We start from the raw sequence: 7,826 nt of genomic DNA, 5'->3' as shown, positions 1-7,826 counted from the left end.
TTAATTGTTGCTTAGTTTGTTTAATATTTACTATTTAATATGCATTGTTTTCGCAACGATATTAGGCAGACGAAAACGCTCATCTATTGGCTCCTCAGTATGTGACGTCATTCTGGTCTATCTCATCAGCGTGCAAGGTGTTTATCGTGTTATGATCGTGTTTATGATTCAATAAACTACGTGTGCATTGGAAAAAGTTGGTGGATCTGATATGTGTAAAGGGAAATACGTTTAAGTGCTTATCATGGAATCAGGTTTCGTGAGGGTTTCTTCAAATAATATCCCGAAGGTGGATGCTTCAATGATTGACCGTGCTGATTATGTTGGACTATACCTACATGCCTCGGCACGAAGTTTTAATGTTGAACTGGAGCTTTTTTGTTGTCTTGTCTCATTCATAATAAAGAGAAATGGACGGGAAACCTCATCGGAAATTAGGTCTAACCTAAGTGAATTAAGTAAGATTGTTTACAGTAGGTAATTGGCCAAAAGTTTGTTAGCACGATTCGAAGGTTTACGGAACTAAAAGTGCCGGTAGGTAGATAACTATCGATATTTGTATTATTGTCATTTCAAATACCGATCATAATTTAATTTATCTATTTAACTATTTTCTATTCTATTATTACTTAACCTACTGACCCGCGAAAAATAATTTTTCATATTCAGTTAAGGCCCGTGGTGACTGGATGAATATCCATAGTTAATTATTACATTGCCGTTACTGAGCTGGGTTCTTCTTCTTCTGGGCTATTTAAGGTTTTAAACGTAAGCACAAATAACTGAAGTTACATTTTGGTCCAGTTTAAGCAGTAATCTGATCTTAATTTCTTTAAAAAAACGCACTTTTAGTCGATGTATTTGTTCTTTCGTAGAATTAATGTATTCAAAAGCAGAGTTCTGATTATCTCAATGTTTCTACAAGTTATTTTCAGTTCGCTAACATAGATATGTCAGTCAGATGTACATTTGCTTGGTTGAGGTTTATGAATAGCATTTGTGAGGTATATCTAAAAATTGGTTATTGAAAACTTGGTCCGGATGAATGACGGAAATCTCTCGGGCTGGAAATCAAATGTTTGATAGTTAGATCAGACGATTACTTTTCATTCATTCGGTTTCAATATGCTTCTCGAAGCATTTGTTAGCACAATTTAATAATTGGTTCATTTTATATTTCTTCACAGCATAAGTTTATTGGTTTTCAAGGTACAAGTGTCTTGTTATGACTATCCCTGCGAGGAATCCCTGCGCGCGGTGCATTTCCAAAAAGTAGTCCCGACTTGTGATACGTAATAATGAGCTTATTTCACATCCGATTTGGAAAATATTAGCATCACTGTGTTTGGAATTAAATTACAAACATTTTGAATACCCAAACTATCACTTTTTATCGAAAATTAATTTTCCGTTTTTTAGTTAGTAGTACGGGTACAGTTACTAAGTTAGTTACTAATTAGTGACTTAGTTTTCACGAATTAAGTCGTACTATTTTCAAGGATCATCACTGTATAAGTGTCTCTTAATTTTAATGTCACTATAAATCTGCAAACGAACGCAAATGCGAGAACCGAGGAGTAAGAAATACGATTAGGTAGTTCGAGGTAGAAAAGTTGAGAGTCTTGTCGTCAGCGTAACCGAGAAACAAATGAATTAAAAGATGTAGATGATGGCATGTACACACTTTAAATCTAGTTCATAAGGCATTCCATGGCTTCTTTCCAAACTCAGTATACGCTGTAGAGGGGCTCACCCTAAAGAACAAGGAATGCCTGAGAACACGTCGAACAAAATGACGTCACAGCCTTGAGAATATGGCCGACTGGTGTTTCAGCGCATCATTAATTTTGCAAATTTTAATAATTAATATCTCGCTTAAAAAGTACCTCTCTATTCTCAGACTCGGAATTTAGCCTAATTGAGGTGTAAATTCTTTTTTAAGATCACTTCCCAAAAATGTGCACATACTCTATTCGACAATAAAATTACTCAAGTTTGATTCAATGACTCACTTTATTTGTAACCCCTAAAACCAATGGCCATAAAAATTTATAAATGTCACTATAATCATAAAATATTTACAAGAAATGAAAATTGTTGAAAGAATAATGTTCCGTGAATGGCTCTGAGGAACACTGAATAACCTCTAGTGCGAAATTTTTGAGAAAACCAATTTATGCTGTGGTAAAAACTAGAAACAATTATGTTTACCTAATAAAGTAATAAAGAAACTAATAAAACTCTTAAAAGAACTAATAAATCTAAAAGAAGAAATAGAACTAAACTCTAAAAGAAACTAATTAATGGTATTAAACATCAAAAAAATTAAATCATGCTTTCTCCACGAATATGCCAGTTTTCAGATTTTGAAAAAGTCTAAAGGTCTTATTGGGGACGTGAAGGAATGTCTTGCGTGATTAGCTCTACTTCATTGTTTCATGTACGGGAACCAAGTCCAGTAATTAGTCTCGCGTGACGAAATATGTACGAAGCCGCTTATACTGGATTTAGAAACGAGAGCGAGTTCTGGATCTCTGTGAGCCAAATTTATGATTTCCGCGACTTCCCTGCTTACCTACCTAGTTCAGCTACAATTCTCTTTGAAGCATCAATAAGGCCAGATTGTCAAAAACGACTGACAGCGACAGGTCAATGAGAATAATTGAGTTTTCGGCGGAAAGATATTGGTAAATAATTTTAAAAACCATCCAACGCAGTGAAAGCTATCTTAAACCGTATAAAAATAGCACTAAAACTGTATCATAAATCCACTAACCCGACAAAAATCGGAAGAAGTCTTCAACAGGGGCGCAGCTAGGAATTCAGGCTAGCGGAGGTTTTAGGTGCAACTAATACTGGGGGTATGGAACACCCGCCAGGGTAAGCGGGAGGTGCGGGGTCCCTCTCAACAACTTTTTTTAGATTAATGACTCAAAATGGTGAGTTTTACGGGTGCGTGAATAGTTTCATGTTTCCTTTGTGAGTTATCCGACTCCCTAGTATTAGTTACAAAACTTTTCATTAAACTTATACGAAAATATTTATGTAAAAAATATTCTCTAAGCTCTAGGGGGAGGGTTTTTTCCCCCAAGCCCTCCCCCTCGCTGCGCCACTGGTGTTCAAACGACGATGGGCAAAAGATTAAATACAAAATATTTTGTAAATCGATGTTACAGAGATACATTGCGTGAAATTTAATTTTTGTTTCAGAAACCTCTATTCAAATTATAACAATTTTCCACGACAAAAATTAAAACAACGTCAAAATACATCGTTAGTGCATCATAAGTGAATGCTCTTAGGATTAAAGCATAACTAAAAGAAAATCAATACGATAAATGGTTAAAAAAAATATTTTCATTTTCCTCACGAATGTCATGGTGCTTCCATTACACTTGAGCATCAAAAAAACCAAATTACCAAAGTGAAAAATTAGGGTACCTACAAATCTTCCTTTTGATAGATTGATGAGATATAGGATAATCCATAAATTAGGATTCTCAGGCCTGAGAAATCCTAATTTCCAATCATATATCTTCTCAATCTAATCTAATCAAATTTTATGGATCTCCTATGCCTGAGAATCTTAATTTATTGATTCACAGCAACAGTTACACCTTAAAATACAACTAAAATTGGCACACTTAACGCATTGGACTAACACATTAATATCTGCCGATTTTTTACCGGCCGTCCGAGATCGTTGTGTCAGAAAGAAGTCTTAGGGGAGGAATAAATAAGAAAAATATTCATTATGCCTTAACAAATGTGTTCCTTAGGAATTGAAAGGAATACTTAATTAAAAGATGAAACTGAATCAATATAGCAAAAATGTAATCCAATAGGAAAATATTAGGCCTAATCGTATTCCATTCAATACATCACATTCCTTACTTCAGTTATTGAACCCGAAAAATAGTTTGAATAGTTTAGGATACAGCTCACACCAGGCTTAGCTACAGACGAGTACACGCACATTTAGGGCAGAGGGGAAACCTAAGAGTTACTACGATTTCTATACAATTATTGCATTTCTATTTTAATTCATTATAAACATTTGATAAAACAGTAGCACAGTTTCGCCATAAAAATCATTACAGCGCACAGTATGAAAGAGAGAGAATCGTTTCGGTCGGTCAGGATAAATATTTTGGCGCGACACTTACAGCGGAGAAAAAGATTGAGCTCAAAGGAGCATTCGTCACGACGCGATGTGAATCGGAAGGCGTTTTTATTCCAGTTATTAAACCCGAAAATTATTTTGAATAGGTAAGGATAGAGCTCACCCCTGCCTTTGCAACAGACGAGTACGTGCATATTTAAAGTGGAGGTGAAACCTACTACTACTACTATGATTTCCATAAAATTAATTCCTTTAGGGGCATTCATTAATTACGTGAGGCGTTTACGGGGGGTAGAGGGTCAACAGGGATTCCCATCCCATCTCACATGGAGGAGAGCGGAAGTCCTAGCAAGTATCACGTAATTTTTTCCGCAAGAAACAGAGTAAAATTACGATTTTATATAATATTAAATGTTAAAATGTTACGACAATATTAAATGCTAGACTTGACCAATCTTAAATAAAATTAAATCAAAAAATGGCTTTTTACTTAATCCAACTCAATGAAGCATAGACACAAGTATTGACAGTGGAGCCGACTCCATGGGGCCTGAGGGGGCCCGAGCCCCCTCAAAGATTCGTTTGGGGGGGCGGAGCCCCCTCAATAAATCAAGAAATAATTAATTTATATTATGCTTTCTGTGATCACAAAAATATATTGTTAATTTTTATTTCCCATGTTTGACGGTAGTTACCTTTTAAAATAAATTCAACAATGTGTTAAAACAAATAATTATAAGGTTTAGCAGGTTAACTGAATCAAGTAGTGTGAATCATGATAGTATCGGTGCTTCGACCCACTTTGAATTTAACCTCTTCCCGGGGTAAGACCTCCGATATGGGCCCCCCCAATATTTTTTATAAGTCGGCGCCCCTGAGTATTGACCCAGAAAATGTGTAATTTGAACAATAACACGTGAGATTAGAGGGAGGTGAGGAGGGGTGGGGGTCCAAAATCGTAAAAAAAATCACCTCACCTAATCAACGGACGTCTCCTTAATTTTACTTCATTATAAACAATTGATTGAATAGAAGCACAATTTCGCCATACAAAATCAATACAGCACACACACAACATGTACGAGAGTGAGAGAATCGCTTCGCCCGGTCAGGATAAATATTTTGGCGCGAAAATTTCAGCGCAGAAAAAGAATGAACGCGAAGAAGCATTCGTCACCACACGACGTGAATCGAAAGGTTTTTTTTTTGCCGTTTCTCCTGCGTCCCGTACCTCTGCTAACTCACCACCCTCTTCGTCTCTCTACTGCAAAGAGTGACGACCTGAATCCCAACAAGGGCCGGCGGAATGGCGGATGGAACGCGGCAAATAGGATTGAGCGAGGAGGCACGCGGATTGTAGGGGTGGGTGCCGAGGTGGTGGTGGTGGGGGGAGGGAGACCCTCAGCCAATGAGGGGGCGAGAAGGGTGTATTAAGGAGAGAGGCGAAACTGCAAGGATGAGGCTAACGATAAGTTGCAAAGAAGAAGGGGACACAATCAGCCATCTCGCCACTTATAAATTTCCATTTATTTATTGAAATTTGTAAATTAAAAATTAATTTAATGCTTTCATTTTTTCACTCAACAACCACTTCTCCTATTCCATTAAGGAGACGTGGGATACCAATAGGGAAACCGTTAAAATTTGATGCACCTAAAGAATTGGAGAATAATTCTATGATTAGAATAATCCAGAGAGTTTTCTCTAGATAGAGAAGAATTAGGACCAAATGAAGGATTTCAGCTTCAATACCGCGTTTGATGAGAATCCCTAATGACGATGGATAAATCCTCAGCCGAAACGACGGCAGCCATGGACCCCATCACACGGATGGAAACTTAAGGACTCTTATGAATATAGTGCTTGGTTTTCGTAAAGAAAAAACATTAAATCTTCTGATTTTCGGGTAACTTACGCGCGTATTGAGGAGAAAACTTTATACTAGGGAAATGGGCATTGATCAGAAAGGGCTCCATGTATTCTGAATATTTCAAGGTGGAAGCATGCATAACGAGCAATTAGCCACCAAAAAGATGAGACCGATAGAGTGGGAGAGAAGCGCCCACTGAGATTTCCTTTCCTCGAAAATCTATTTTCCAATTCATGTATCGGATTTATGAATTAAAAAAGGAATCCGAATGGGTAAGCGAGAGACCTATAGGGGAGTGAATAGACAGTCACAAAGAGGACTTTTCCACTCTAAAAATGCCATGGTAATAAGTACTTATAATATTTAAGTTTTTCCAAGAATATATTTAGGAATTTATTACTTTCTTTCCCTAAAATCAATCTATAACATAACCCGCGCAAACCCCGCAAATCCATTTCCTCGTAGCATTATAATTTCCCAATTTAAGCATGAAAATGGACTCTTTCTAAAAACATCGGCATCACACAATTGTAGATAACCTGCTATGAATTCGCAGTTCGATCTCAAAGAGCCTTTTTTCGTAACTTTTACTTCGCATGAATTCATTCATTTGAAGCAGACTGGTCCTGAGGTAGGCATCGAACCCATAGTCCTTGGAAGGGACGCTTCATTATCAGCATCACCATCTTAGCCAGTTATTCTCCTTCGTAAAATGTTAGGTGAATTTTTCGTAAAGGAAGGCATTCAAATAATGTTCACGACTACTTAAGAAAATTATACTGTTCCTTATGCAAACAAGGAATTCAATGCTGCGACGAAATGCTTGGATGAACGATAAAGATGTCTTTAAGAAGTACAAATTTATCTTACCATTTATCGGCTCTTCATCGAATCTGCGATATGATACATTGCGATAGCCGAGAAAAAATATAAAAAATTAATACATTTCATCCAGGAATAGTTCCCAACAATTTGCTCTTTAATTATTATTTTTTTCAATCACCGAATGCCACAAACTAAGGCTCTGAGTATTGATCAATTCAAATCAAGAATATGATCGTAGCTTAATTAAGCTGTCATTTACCTTACCCAATCTATATATCCGCTCTTTTTATTATGTAATTTATTTTTTAGGCACTAAAATATAATAAAAGATTGTAAGCTCACTTTCAAGAGTCAAATATTCTAATAATTTGAAATAATACATGAACATTAAAAAAATCTTTTTTCGAAAAGTGTTCCCTCATCCGTTCACAGTCAATTGTTCCAAAAGCCATAGAATCAAGTAAATTCTCTGTTTACATAACACGAAGGAGGTGCTACAAAATAATTGGAGTAACTGACTGAAACTAGTACAAGGGCAACTATTTCTAGCGTCACAGAGTAATCTTACGTTCGGCGTTGAAGAAGGGATGGGAAAGAAGCTTCACAAATTGTAGAAAAGAATGGGAACAAGCAACCCGCTTCATAAAATTTCGCAAAGGATCGATTGAGCGACTTCGTCCCACTTCACCTCAACCAACATTTACTTGATGGAGAAAATTGAGATAACATGAAGCGCAGGTTAAGTTTCCACCGCGCGTTCACGATTAACAAAAATAATTAAACCAAACTGCCAATAATTATTATTATTAGAGTATTCTACCGATTAAGGTAGGTTTGCATGGAGTACTAAAGAAGTGATCTGGGAGCCTTCCTTTCCTTCCATTACCGCCTTCTTCAATTCACTATAAGGCCTACTCCCCTTCAACCTATCCAAAAATCCTACTCTTTTCCTTCCCCTCCCTCGTTTCCCTAACATTCTACCCTCTAACACCTTTTTCAACATCCCCT

General features: G+C 36.7%; 1 protein-coding gene across 1 annotated transcript in view; it reads right to left on the bottom strand.

Moving 5' to 3' along the window:
* The window catches only part of LOC124163414 (tight junction protein ZO-1), a 267,749-nt gene that overhangs the window by 210,521 nt on the left and 49,402 nt on the right, over window positions 1-7,826 (bottom strand). The window lies entirely within an intron of this gene.

The sequence above is a fragment of the Ischnura elegans genome, chromosome 8, assembly GCF_921293095.1.
Source record: "Ischnura elegans chromosome 8, ioIscEleg1.1, whole genome shotgun sequence".
NCBI classification, from domain to species: Eukaryota; Metazoa; Arthropoda; class Insecta; order Odonata; family Coenagrionidae; genus Ischnura; species Ischnura elegans.
The sequence above is the reverse complement of the archived record's forward strand: the minus strand, read 5'-3'. Positions and strand labels throughout refer to the sequence as shown.